The following is a 14,917-nucleotide window of genomic DNA, read 5'->3' as shown; positions in this document are numbered from 1 at the left end:
TTTCTTCCCTTTCCTGTTTTCTCATAGAAAGAGGAATGAGGCGGAAGAGAGGTGCTGGGTAAGGGAGGCGTGAACCTGCAAAGTGCTCCAGGGTGACCTGGCCGGGTTGTGGGGCCGCGGGCGGCTGGGGCCCAGCGGGGCGCTCGCCGGGGGGTGGGTGGGGAGGGGCGGCGTGCGGACCCGAGCCAAGCAGGAGGCGGGAGTTGCTGGCTCAACCTGGACTGACTAGCGGGGGGGGGGGGGGGGGGGGGGGGCGGGGATGGGAGTAGGAAGTCCCAGTTCCAAAGGGACTGAGCTTCCAAAGGGGGAGAGAGAGAGAGAGAGAGAGTGTGTGTGTGTGTGTGTGTGTTTCCCCCTTCCTTTTCTGAAAATACCAGTCCTTTAGGCAGGGTACAGGGGAACCACGCTTCATTCGGATTCCCTCAAAGCATCCTTAGAACAGCCTGGAAATTTCCTTAGGCCAAATTTTACTTTTTCCCTCTGCAATTTTCCTCTTTTTAAAAAATCTTTCAGGCATTTTCATTTGAAGGTGCTTTTGGTCTTGCTGATCTAAAAATATAAATAAAGTGCTCAGCGCAGTCCACGGAGCCAGGGGGCTTCCTTCAGCACCAAGAGCTTCCTCCGCAGTTCTCCGGGGTCACACCTGTGCCTCCTCCTCCCCTCCTGTCCCCTTTGGGCCTGTGCAGCCCCAGGGAGGACTTCAGCAGAAAAGAGCAGAGATTCTCTCGGGATAGTTTCGTGTGGTTCTCCCAGGGTAGACTGGCTTATGGCGGGGACTTCATCTCAAGCTGAAGGGACTCTAACCAGCTACTCCCACTAAGATATCGTAGCCAGTGGGTTATTGCGTCGGCGCTTTATTAATTGGAGAAAATGTTTCCATCCAACCACGGAAAAGGGAGAAATGCTAGTAGTATACAATTCCAAAGGTAACTGTCAGAATCAAAGACGCATTATCTTGTGACTTTGCAAACCTTTTCTCTCTCACCCGGGCGCTCGAGCTCCCCCTCACCAGCTCCCCGCGCGGGGCGCATCTTCTGAGTTACTGGAACCTATAGATTCCCCGGGCCAAACCGGGCTCGGCTTTTCAGCGTGCAGCCGGGTTGCCTGACTTAAGGGGGGCGGGGGTCCGTGGGCAGCTCTTTCTTCCCCGGGGAACCGGGAGTGCGGAGGCCCTGAAGTCAGCCCCCAACTTTGAAGTTTCCCGGAGAGTGACGTCTTAACGCGGCAGGGGGTGGGGGTGGGGGGCGGCGGCTCTGTCTGCGGAAGGTTCTCGGATCCCTGACATCACAAAACGACCCAGAGATTGGTTGATCCCCAGTCATGGAGAATGGCCTGGGGGGTTTCTTGGGAAAGTGGGGCCCGCAGGGAACCCAGGGACCCGCTGGGCTGCCTACCCTGTCATTGATTATTTCAAATTAATTTCTTGGTGCGCGTTGCTGTCTGCAAGCCTGCGGGAGAGCCAGGGTTATTACAGGATTCCTTCCTGGGTTTGTTTGAAGAGGAAACCAGGACTGTCTCCAGTACTGTCTCAGCGTCGAATAGACAGATCAGGGAATTTTGAGAAAGCAGGTTTTTTTCCTTCTTTCCCTGCATTTCTCCCCTTTTTTCTCTTTAACATCTTTCTCCCAAGACCCTTTCACTGATGTAAAAGGTGTCAGTGCAGTCTTCAATGTCTTTCCCCCCTCTGTTACACCTCCTCCCCACTTTTTTTTTTTTTTAATGAGAATAACATTGGGCCAGGCAAAGAAGAGAGGGACACTTTTTTGTTTGTTCCTTTCCCCTTCCTTCAATCTCCAGGGAATCTCACAAACTCCCTGTTACTATCTTAAGAACACGGTGTATTTCCATCTTATGCGAAAGGGCAGAGCGTTTTGCTTTCACAGGGAGTCCTAGCACAGGAACCTCCTTCTCCCCTGGATTTCCAGATTGGCTGAAATGCGAGGGAAGGCCCAACAGAGCACAGCCTGGACGAGGTATGGGCTGTTTGCAGAAACGGCCTCTCTTTGCGGTGCTCCTAAAGCTTACAAAATTTTCAGCTTGGGTTGTCAGAGAACTGTCTTCTTACCCTTAATATCTACGTACAAGGCAGAGACAAGTAAGCAGTTCCTGCTATAAATTAAGGACACGGTCCCCCTAGATTCAATCATCAGAGCATTTATTATTCTTTAAAAGAGAAGGTGAAGCCTCAGAGGTCCCTAAATGTAGACATCTTTCCCTAAAATACTTTCTTGGTGCCATGGAGACATCTCTCAGGGTGACATGTCTCCCTCAGCAACTAGGAGAAAAGGGGGTATCTGGCTAGGGTTGCTATCTCTGTAGGAAAGGAAGGCACACTGGGTGGTCTTGCTCAGACAGTGCCCCCAGGCATTCACCCATACCCCCTCTGCCTCCAGGCTCAACTTCTTCCTGGGATCCCTCCCAGACACATTCTCCGGAGGGAGCCCAGACCCTAGTTTTCCTTTGAATGTCAACTATAATAAAGGCATGGGGTCTCTTGGGCAGCAGGCACTTGCAGATTTTGAAGCACAGGTGACCCCAGAAGGCTGTGTGGACCTGGAGCAGTGGGGTGCATGGGCCTGAGTGTTGGTTCTGGGGCTCTAGATGATGGAGCCCAGTCGTGGGTGGGTTCAGCCTCTGTCTGCCCATATCCCATTTCACACCCCCCACCCCCAGGCCATTTTGTGTTCTGAGACCCTCTCTGCCTTTACCATGGATTTCTCTTTCTTTGTTCTGAAAGACTGCATGAATCACAGAGTTGCTCCCCCTCCTTAGCCCTCCATCAGTGCTGAGGGGAAGGCAAAGCTCGAGGAGTGGTCCTCGAGCACCTGGCTCAGCGGCAGAGGCCTTTCCATCCCTTTCCTGGGCCCCAGAAGTCACCTCTCTCCTTCCATTGCTGGTGATGCCGCCTGCTCCTTGCCTGAGCCATTGCCTCCCACCCCACCGCCCCTCCCCTTTCTTGGTCCAAGCCCAGAAATGCCTTGTAGTGTGTGGTACGCTTCACTCTCTCTTTGGGGGACATCTGCCAACCAGCACAGTGGTGATGACAGTTTCCAGATGATTTTCCAGGAGCAAAGAAATCTTCTGAGGGAGGAGAGAGTGGCATTGGCCAAACGCTGAGTGGGCTGAACATTGTGGTTCCGGAAGAGGCCCAGGGAGGTGGGGTTTTGTGGGGCTCCGGGATTTCTTTTTCCCCTCCAGATTCTGCCTAAAGCAAAAGTCACTAATTGCTTTTTATTTTCCTGGCACTTAGGAGGTTCTCCGGATTCTGACTCTCCTCCAGAAACTTAGGTCTGAGGAAAGCAGGGTTTCAGGGTGATACGGTTAGGGGCATTGGCCTCCAAGTTCACCTGCCTCAGATCAGCAAGGCCTGAGACCTGCTTCTGCCAACTTCTGGGCTAGTTTCATCAACCCAGAGGATTGCTCAGGTCAGACAAAGGACGGAACACTCACCTACCTCTCCTGTCCCTGGGCTTTCCCAGCCCAACTTCACCTCTGCCAAGGACACTTTGATTTTTCAGTCAAACCAACCAGGAAGTGGGAGTAAGGTTGCCTTTGAGGCTTAAGAGTGAGTTCAGAGAAATTGTTAGATTATATCTGGATTCTGAAAAATTCCAAACAATGCTCCCTTAGAAGAAAAGAAGTATTATTATTATTATTATTATTATTATTATTATTATTACTACTCATGCCTAGGAGCAACCCTAATTCCTCAAGTCTCTCCAGTGTCCTTTGGTTGTTTCTCTAAGACCCATGGGTGGAACAGGACCTGTCTTCCTAGACTGATGTGCTGGATTCTTCCCCATCTTCAAGATTTTCCTTTCTACCGTACTGGGGAGCCTTCCCTACACCCCTGGCTTGCAGTCCTCCTCTCTCTTTTCCGGGAAGGATGTCTCTCCCAGAAAAAGCCATCCTGTTCTCATAGAAAAGATGTGAGGCTCATTCAGACTATGGAGTAAATGACTATTAAGGCTCAGTCTATTCTCAGTCTGAGAATAGTCAGTCTGAGAGGCAGCCAGATTGTGGTAGGGAACGGAGATCCAGTTCAAATGCTAAACCCTCCGTGAAGACTTGATCTCTCTCAGAGAAGAGATATTTGTGTTCTTAAAACATTGTGTTCATGACTTTTCATGCTGTCATTTGTCTACTGTGTGAATATTCTCACCCCCTAAACTGTGATCTCCTTGAGGACAATGACGGGGTGTTATTCCCTTCATATCCCCATTCTGTGTGCCATGTAGACTCTGCAAAATAAATGTGTAGTGCAGGAATGAGTGACCAAAATTTAGCCAAAGCAATGAATACCTAATGGTACATTTCAGCTACCAGGAACATAGTGGGATTCCTTGGCCAGTTAGATGAGATGTCTTTATGGCTTCCCTCAAAATGTGGCCTGTAGATGACTATCTGTGCCACTCACAAGGAAATCTGTCCTTGCCCGGAAACTTCTAAATTTCCTGTCCTCTGACTTCTTTCTAGACGAAAGGGTGTTAGAGACATGCCTTTGGAGAATATTTGGATTGATGGACATAAAGCTTTCAGATTGCAATCTTTACACATTTCTGGCCTGGATTTACAGGTTTTGAGAAAACAATCAAACCACAAACTGAAGTCATTATTAACATATCAGAACCTCTAAAACCTCTAGACTTTGCTACCCAAATATACAATGATAATAAATATTTTTTTCTTCCTGGTTTTCTTGCTTGCTTTTCTAAGCACAAAGCACAGTCCTTTCATGGATGAACCCCGGAGTGGCTGACTGTTGAATGAATGGTGGGCGGGGTGGTGGGGGGCTGGGGTTGGAGGCGGGTGGCAAGGGCAGAGGAGGCAAGTGTGACCCGGCTTTCCCCTGCAGCTCCTCTAAGGAAGGCATTTTCTTTTCTCTGCAAAAGGCACTGCTGTTTGTTTGGAGAAGGAGAGCTGTGGGTACGGAATTAGGGGGTGTCATGTGGGCTGCACGTGTGGCTAGAGCTACCTGAAATCTGTAGGCTAATCACTCCCAGATGGCCCCAGGGACTTCAGTCCCAAGAGCCCCAGAAACACAAATCCCTCCCCAACTCCTTCTGGGGAGGGTGGGGGGATTTAAAGGGCCAGTAAGGATGGAAGCCTGTGTATTTGGATGTGCCCTGTCTAGGCCCTTCTGGGACTTGGGATTCAGTTAGAACCTAACACCCTACATGCTTTCCAACCGGAGGCATTTGAAAAACAATGTCACACATCTCCATCCCGGCCCCTAAATCCAAACTGTGATTTATTTAGAAGAAGAAGAAGGAGGAGGAGGAGAGAAACACTAGCTTCAGGAACTACTGCGCTGGCTTGAGAGCGGGGTCGGGGCGGGGCGGGGCGGCGCGGGGTGGGGTGGGGTGGGCGGAGTTCATTTCAACAGGTATTTATTTAAGTATTAAGTGTCCAAAGTGCCTTAGCTTTTTGCTGCTCCTGGGTGACACTTTTGGTTCAGGTGGGCGGGGCCATGCAGTAAGGGGTCAAGAATGAGCCTTCTGCTCTCATCAGTAGGCAGCCACCCCAGGTAGGAAATACGGGGTGTCAGCTGGGAGAGGAGAAACCTTCGCCTTGGCCTCCGTCCATTCACAGCCTGGGTTCTCCCCTCCGCCCAAGGCACCGTGTAATGCTTCGGTCCACACTGTGGGCTCTTCTCTCCGTCCCCTTTCCCCGCCTTTGTCTGGACTCGCATAGGACAGCTCTGCACGGTGCCCACCCAACACTCGTCAGCAGGGGACACTGGGGAGCGAGGGGGGAGCCAGGACACTGGGGAGCGCAGCCCTCCTCCTGTGTCTCCTGTGTCCCTGCGTGCAGATCACGAAAAAGCATTCCTATTCATCTGCTCTCCGCCTCCTCACCTATTGCTGAAAAAATAATCCCACTGCTAATGAATATTCCTGGCCGCTGCTTCCTGCGTCTGCTTCTGAAGTGCCCTTACATCCACTCCTCAACCCTATTCCCTGGACGTCTGTCTCTCCGAGGTGGTGAGGGGAAGAAATTACTCTTTACTTTTCATGTGAAGAAACTGAAGGCCCGAGACTAGCGTGTGGCAGGCTCAAGGTCGCACAGTTAATGGGAGCGGCAGATCCCGGGATCCGGGTGGGGGTGCGTGCCTGCGGCCCCCTCCCTGCCCCCGCACGGGGCCCTGCGCGTAGCATTCCGCAGGCTGCTGTGAGCTCGCAGTCCTGCTCCCGGGCACGCAGGCCAGCCGCCCCCTGGGAGCCGGCTGCCCCCCGCAAGCCTGGTCCTCTCTGCCCTGGCGCTCCATTTTGGGTCACCCGGGGAGGTTGGGGCTTCGCTCCTTTGTCAACTGCACTTTTTGATCTTATCTTCTCCTTTCTTTCCTAATCAGAGTTTGGCTGCCTTTCTCTGGGGGGGGGGGGGGGAGCAGAGAACAAAGTGTGATTTGAACCATGCACTTCTAACGTGTCTTCCCGCCTCTTAATTTGTCTTTCATGAGAACTTTTCTGGGTTTGCAGGAGTGGTGCGTTGGCTGATTTGGTCTCACGGCCATCACTTTACTTCATTTTACTCTGGTGCGTGTTGGATTTCTGTTTTTCTCTGGGCTAGGTGGCAGCCTTTGTACCCCTGGACCCAGTCCTGTCCGGATTTCCCAAACCATTTTGTGCTGCTGGGCAGAAGGGGGTTGACTCTATCCCCTTTAAATCCAGGCAAACCCTCATTTGGAAGTGCAGGCCCTCCATTACCACCCTGATCTAAATTTTTCTTTTCTGCTCTGTTGGAACATTTATTAGCCAGAAGAAATGTTTGCAGACCCTTACGGTGTACTCCACGGGTGTGCAAAGGGCTTTCCCTGGATAGAGCTCATATCCCCCCCCCCCCCCCAAACCTTCCATAGGAGTTCTTACTCTTTTTCCCATTTAACCGATGAGAAAGCTGAGGTCTAGAGTGGCTAGTTCTCTTGTCTGAACTTTCAAAACTTTAAGTGTTAACGGGTAAAAACCCACTCACCACAACAGTGGAATAAGGAACCAGTAGCTACCAACTCTGGGATGCTTACTTACTCTGTAATAATTCATTTACTGGAAGACCGGTAGGGCTATGCCCTCATCATCTCTAGACTATGGTGGGGGAAACTGTTTACCCATAGTCTTGTCTCTTTGGGGCCCTGCCTCATTTCCCTGGGACTCTGTTTCTTAGGGCAATGCAAACCCACATATGGGGGCTTGCCTTTAGCACAGGCCATGGCGGATATGACGATCTCAGTGGTTGATGATGATGACGATGATCTCAGTGGTTGCACCTGCTCTGACATCGCTGTTTGCTCTTATGAGCCATCCTTCCCTTCTGCACAGGCTCCCGACTTGTCCCTTGAAGCTGAAGGACATGTCCCTTTTGTGATGACAAAATTAGCATCCTCTGGTTCAAACATGGTCTGAGTGAGAACGTATTTCATCTGTACAGAAAAGACTGATGTCTCAAACATGGTCTTGTTCCACATGCCCAGACTGTGATGCCGGGTTAAGGAGGGAGGAAACTGAAGTCACAGAAGGTGGGGCAGAGACCCTGGGACCCTTGACGATGGCACAGGAGTCTTCCCACTGTTCTAGCTGTTTTTCCCATGCCAGAGCCAGCTTAGAACTCCCCATGCCTCAGTCTTCATTTTTGCCGCTTCTTCTTGTATAATTGGTTGGAAAAGATGGGAGAGTGGGGTAAAGGCGATTGGGAAGGACTGTTTCCTGAGAATGAATATATAGAATGAGGACAGCGGGTTTCAAGAGGACAAAGATCACATTTAATTGCTGTGCCCTGAGCTCGGGGTCCTTCTCAGGGGAGCCAGGATAAGAACAATGACACACTCAAACTCAGGACTCCTGCCTCTAGGAAGCATCCACTAGGTTCTAACAAGGACACAGAACTCTTTAAAGAAACAGCACACATTCATTCCACAAACATTTCTCGAATGTCTGAGAGAGGGCCGGCTCCATGCTGTTCAACTGTCCATCCACATGGATCGACTCGGGCAACCGCATTTAAAAATCCATCATGTCTCAGCTCTAAAGCCCTCATCAGTCTGGCCTTTTGTGGAAAAAATAAACCAAAAAAACCTAAAAAACAAAAACCAAACCAAACAACAACTACAACAGAAACCCCAAATAAAACACAGACAAAACTCCACCGCTTTGGGGACCTGATCAGGAAAAAAAAAAAACAACAAAAAACAAAAAAAAAACACCACGTCACGGGACCCTCCCATGTTCTTTCCTGTGTGTGGCTGACGCTCAGTCATTGTCTTCTTCTAAGTCTGTGGCCACAGAGGTTTCCATGGATGTTGTCAAGTGCTTTGTGTATTGGAAACTGTGAATAAAAGGGTAGGGGGAGGGGAAAAAAAAAGGCGAACCACCAAGCTCACCCAAACCCTAAACCTCAGGCTCTTGGAAAGAAGCAACTGCAAGAAACCATCCCAGACTGCAAACAGGCCGTCAGCAGGGAGGGCGGAGGACACGTTGCCGGAGAGACTGGTGGTTCCGCCACACTCTCGAGGCCTTGGCTGCGGAGTCCACACCAAGGAGGAGGAGTAGAGATCCTTCGTAGGTTTCTGGAAGCAACTTGGAAGCAACAGGAAGCTTGCTTCCTGCTGCCCTGTCACCTCACTCCCTGGGACGCCCCCCCCCCCCCCCCCCCCCCCCCCGGCTCCTGGCTGATCTCCAGAGCTAGCCTCCTCCTTCTTCTTCTTCTTTTCTTTTTTTTTTTTAAATTTATTTTCAGTGTAACAGTATTCATTGCTTTTGCACCACACCCAGTGCTCCATGCAATCCGTGCCCTCTCTGATACCCACCACCTGGTTCCCCAACCTCCCCCCACAGCGCCCCTTCAAAACCCTCAGGTTGTTTTTCAGAGTCCACAGTCTCTCATGGTTCACCTCCCCTTCCAATTTCCCTCCACTCCCTTCTCCTCTCCATCTCCCCTTGTCCTCCATGCCTTCTTGATGACAGTCACCCCTCCTTCCAGGGCTGATGGGGAGAGCGGGAGCCTACCTTTCAAATCCCACCCCCCCCCCCCAAGTTTCTGAAAGAGGGTATTATTTTTCCAAACGGCTCAGGTTAAGAACAAAGCCAGACTCTGGATCTTCTTTAAGCAGGATAGAAGTGAATTGACATTCCTTTAAAATGGCTTGTTATTATAGCTGATTTCTGCTAACAATTACCTGACAATATAGATCTGACTCCTGGAGGGGTTTGTTGAGTTTTCCTTCTCCCCCTTTTCTTTCGGTGGGGCCTTAAAACAAAACAAAACAAAAACAAAAAGGATGCATACTTGGAGTACAGATTTAGACGTGTCTTGCCTGTTTATATTTGTGACATATGTGTAAATCCTACTGGACAGATAATGATTTCATACGGGTGCGTGTCTCAGTGTCTATGTGCGTAAGTCTGCGTGTTCTCGGAAAAGGAAACAGAGATAATTTCTTCCCTTTTATAATCAAGCTGTCTCTTGTTGGGAACGGGATTGTACAAAAAAGGAAAGAAGGAGTTGCTGAATTTTAGAAACTGTGTATGGAAAGTCTCTCAGGATGGTTGGTCTCATAAGCAGATTCAGGATCGTTTCATTATCTGATTTGAGCAAATGCTGTGCATGTAATTGATGTTCAACAAGTATTTGTTGAAAAGAATTGCACCTGCTATGGCTCGACATGTTGAAGGAGAAGGAGACCCAGACTACGGGTTGGAATTAGTCAGCTGGGAGTAGCATGCTTTGTGGTTGGTTTGGGGGGATACAAGCGTTCTGGGGACTGATGGGGCTCCGCATAAGTGATCGGGTCAGACATTCGGTTGAACTTTAATGCTTGCCAACAGAAGGATGGCACACATCCTTCTGATAACAATCCTGAATACTTAGACCAAAAAGGTGACCACGTGCTCTGCGGTCTTGTGGAAAACAGCGTGCTTCTCAAAAATAAATAAATAAATAAATAAATAAATAAATAAATAAATAAAAATAAAATTTTAAGAACCACATGCTTCTCAACAAGCCGGTTTTCTCATATTAAAAGCGAGAGGTTGTCTTGTCTGAGTTCCTGTTGATATTTAAGCTGCATTGACTCTGGATTTACTAGGAGTTTTGACATCCCAGATAGGAGCTAGATTCAAAAGACCAATCCAAACCAGACACCTGGCCTTATCATCATTGTGGTTCCAGTAGATCTGTCTGCTTGATAGAGAAGTCGGGGCTGGAAGTGGCGGGTGCCCTAAAGGTCCCGGCCTAGTGAAAGGGAAGATACTCCTTCAATACTCCTTGGAGCCTGACAGACATACTTCAGGGGCTCAGGAACCCCCCACATAGAAAACCCCCTGACTTCCAGAAGGTTCGGGGCATGAGACTTCAGACCCGGGCTAGACTTTCAGAGGTACCACATGCCAAGAGAGGGTCCATGTAATATTCTTTGTAATGTGAGCCTCGCTCCCAGAGAGAAGAATCCCTTTTGGATGAGGATGGATTTGACAGCAGATGGATAGATTTTTGTCTGTTTCAACCCAAACCGAGGCATCACCTTTTCCCTTTCACCCATTTGTTCCCACCTTCCTGGCTCCCACTTATGGGGCCCCACACATTGATTTTAATTTTCAACACTTAGCGCCTGACTTAGTGATCTAAGATCACTGACTCAGAAAACGGGAAAGGTCAGTCTGACTAACACCTCGCCCAGCGTCCTGGGATTAGCATCCAAAACAAACAGATCAGAGATGGGATGTAGACTCCCAAGAGACAATTCCCACGTGTGAGAAAGCCCAGGAGAAACGGATGGCGTTTCTCAAGCTCACTGACGTCACTCAGGTTCGTGATCCAAGGCCTTACCTTGCTGAGGTTGGGGGTTGGGATTCTACCGGAAGAGCAGAAGAACAGGGCTGGTATATTAAAAAAAAAAAAGAAAAAAAAAAAAGGTTGGGGGAGGGAGAGGCGTTCTTTCTGCTAATCAAAGGAGAAGCCAAATAAAAAGAATGAAATCCAAGAAAAATACAACTCTATTGTTTTGGGGGCATAAGATGCTGGCTTGGAGGCTTTACTGAGTAATCCAAGTCACACCCTTTCTCTGTGGGACTAAAGGAATGTTGGCTGTTTCTCTGGAGGCCAGGTGGGAGGTGGGTAGACAGGTCTATGGAGATGAGAATTTCTTGGAGCGGGAACTCTGTGAACATCCCCCATGGCTTTGCAGCTGGGAGCCTGGGACACGACGGCGCAGGAATGCGGCGCTGAATTCGAGCCAGGTGCGCAGGACCGCAGTAGGGAATTTGGGGAGCACAGGAAGGTGGAAGGAAACAGGGAAACGGGAGGGAAAGGACCCTGTTCTTGTTGTCCTCATCCGAACAGGGGCTTCTGTGTCCTCAAGCACACTTTGGCTTCCTCTAGGGCGGAGACCCAGGGAGAGGTGGCGTGTCTGGGTCTGGGGTGCGACAGGAAGCAGGAAGTACCAGTCATTTCACAAGAAGGCTTGACAGCGTAGAGAGAGCCAGCGAAATCTGGCAGCCCCCCAAGGTGGGGTAGGAAAGTCTGGCCCGGGCGTAAAGAACACTTGGCTCCGCATACTTTTGTGGGTATGTTAAAAAACAGGGCAGTCCGTGAAGTTGTTCTGCCAGCCCACCTAAAACATGGCTTTCTCTTCCCCATCCTTGATTGTTTCTCTCTGATGACATGTCGGCTGCTGGCGGTGAACTGCCATGGCCCAGGGAAGGATTAATGTGACCGAAGTTCTTCGCAAGACAGTCCTTTCTAGGAGCAAGTTCTTAAATAAAATTCTCATGAGGACGTGGAGGCTCCTGATGGACTCTACTACCTAATGTATCCCCCCCCCCCCCGCTGCATTCCTCTTTCTTTTTAGATTTTAGCAAGAATCCTACCTGTGTGGATATAGCTCTGAAATCACCTGTACCTGCACTTGGGGGAGACTTTCCCTGCTGGGTCAGGGCTGGAATCATTTCCTTCTGATCACGCCCATCCCTTTTTTTTGGATCTGTGTCTCTCTCCTGGGCTGGGGAATCTCTCACTCCAAATTCTAACTTATCTTCTTCAACTATTACCGGGCAAAGACCCAGAATATGCCTCTGCCTTGTCATCAGGGATGCAAAATCTGTGACATTCATCCACAGTGTCCTCTTTTGGTCTGTCTGAAACTGCATGCCTTTGAGAAAGATAGTAGAAGTAGGAGACCGTCAGTTTTCCAAAACACTTGTTCTACGTTGGATTTGTTTCAGTTGTCAGATCTCTGGACTTATGCCAATGGGCGTTATTAATTATTTAATGCAGAGCAACACTCTGGATTCAGAACTAATGGGTTTGCTCTCCCCCCCCCCTTTCCTTCCTTCCTTCCTTGAATTTGCTCTGGAACTTTTAGAAAAGCTATATACCACATGTCTGGACTTCCATGATTCTCTTACTCAAAGCTGGTTCTTCCTCAAAAATTAGCATCCATTCATCCTTTTTTTTTTTTTTTTTTTACCTTTCCCAGGGCTGAGACACTTACCTTAGAAATCTGTAGCACACTTCCTAATGGAGCCATCTGGTTAGGATGAATTTGAAGGAGCTTAGGATGAGGGAAGCGTTGGAAGCAGTCCAGAGAATTTGGGGTTGAAACATGGCAGTTTAGTTTCCTTTCAGGAATCTCATATCTTACCCTAGAAACAGAGAAGAACTAATCATCCGTGAGGCATCAGCCCCAGAAATTCCAGGGTTTAGAATTCCGTGGCGGCTACTACAGAAAGTATCTGCGCGGAGCAGATGAGAAACGAACCAGTCTCGACGTATTTCCACGAGGTCAACAGCCATGTTTACAGTAGAACATATGGACGGAGTTTGGATTTGATAAACCTCCATCAATTTTCCCAAAAAGGTGAGCCAGCCAATAAAAGCTTCACTTTAACAAGTGCTTGTGTTAGAATTCTATTCTGATAGGGCAGGGAAGTACCAAACTGTGTCATTTTAACGTTTTCCAGTCTCTTACCCTAGCCACCCCATCCAGCGTTCCAAATTTAAAAATCTGAGCGCTCAGGGCAGGACTTCTCAAGAACGGTCTTTGCCAGCCACAGCTCTCCAGGCACACCTGTCATTTCGGGGTGCTACCCTTAGAGCTAGGGTGCTGCCCATACTCGTGGTGGCCTCGACTATTAAAACAACGAGGCGTAGGCAGCTGGAGCCATGAGAAGCACTCGTTGTTGGTTCTGTCCTGCTCTGTAATCGGGTTCCCTCTCTAAAATACTACCACAGCCAATAATAATAACCCTTGAATTCTTCATTGAAAAGCCGCTGAGGTGGAAACTCTGTACTAGACACACCATGTTGACTATTGCTCCTTTCACGATGGCACCCCAAGGCAGCGGGCCTGGGTTTCCAGCCTGATTCCCCACCGTCGGTTATTGTGAGGTTCTGGGCTAGCCGGTGTCATGAGGAAGAATTCCTGGCGTCTAATCAATGGTCCCTATGGATTAATTGGATTTAGCTCTGTGCCAATCGTACATCGAAGGCATACTGAGGCTCAGAACAATAAAATAACACACTCCAAATTCCCCTAGCTGGTAAGTGGAAGGGTTGTGATAAAAAACCCAGGTTGGTCTATAACTGCAGTCTTCTCATTTTTTTCTTTTCTTTTCTTTTCTTTTCTTTTCTTTTCTTTTCTTTTCTTTCCTTTTCTTTTCCCCCCTTCCTTCCTTCCTTCCTTCATTCCTTTCAAGATTTTATTTACTTATTTGGCAGAGAGAGACATAGCAAGAGAGGGAGCACAAGCAGGGGGAGTGGGGGAGGGAGAAGCAGGCTTCCCACAGAGCAGGGAGCCCGATGTGGGGCTTGATCCCAGGACCCCGGGATCATGACCTGAGCCAAAGGCAGACGCTTAATGACTGAGCCACCCAGGCACCCCAAGGGGTCTTCTCACTTCTGACACAGGATGGGGATAAGCTGCAGCCGACCACTGGAAGAATCACGGAGCACGGATTTCCCAGGCCAGGGGTCTTCCCATGACAAGACCCTTGAAAAACGAGGACTGGAGAAGGGGAGTCCCTGTTTCTACCAACACCATGCAAGAGAAGGTAATGACTTCAAACTGTATCTCATTAAGTGATGAATGTATGGTGGTTTTTTTTTTTTTGGTTTTTGTTCTTTTTTCAAATTTTCCGGATATTTGACATTTTCATAATAAGATGCTAAGAACACTTGGTGCCGTGGAAACATAGGGAGGTTTCTGCAGAAGGCAAAACGGCCTCTGCCCTGTGGCCCACCCTGGAAGGTCAGCGTTTTCAAAGGTGGGAAGGAGCAGCCGTGGCCCTGAGAGCTCTGCACCCTCCCAGGGACATCATCCGGAGCCCATCTGCGCTAGGTGGAGGAGACATTGCAAGGAACAAAAAGTCTTTTTCCCATAGCCCTCACTGATGGTCCCATTACATAATTAGAGTTATGTGTCTGCTGTGCGGTTGGCGGGAGTCTGATCACGATGTGTTGATAATATACGGAGTCTTGCATGCAAACTTTGTTTATACGCTGGGCCCTGCCTCCAAGTCTGGGGCAGGTCGCTGTCTGCTCAGCCTCCATCAGAACCTGGAAGAGTTGGTATTTTATGGATACTTGTGTTTATTTTGCTGTCTAGCTATGGTAGCCATTGTGAGTTTGGTGAAAGCAAAACACACGGAGAAAGCATCCTTTGATATAGACAGGCGACTGCACTTCCACGTGTGTCTGCCTTGTCCTACGACAGCCCTGTCCTTGGAGGAGGGAGCTGCCCCTGATCCAGAAGGAGACAAGAGTCCTCATTTGATGCTTCCTTGAGTTGCCTAAACAAAATGTGTTTTTAATGCGAATGCCCATTTAAATACCTAACCAAGTTTCATGTCTACTGTGGCTGTTGGTTTCTGAGAACCGAGGATGGGCCTCCTGTCTGTGAAGGGCTAGCAGAGAGGCGCATTCCAGTCTG

Source organism: Mustela erminea, chromosome 18 (genome assembly GCF_009829155.1).
Source record: "Mustela erminea isolate mMusErm1 chromosome 18, mMusErm1.Pri, whole genome shotgun sequence".
Classification (NCBI taxonomy): domain Eukaryota; kingdom Metazoa; phylum Chordata; class Mammalia; order Carnivora; family Mustelidae; genus Mustela; species Mustela erminea.
Note: the sequence above shows the minus strand (reverse complement) of the source record.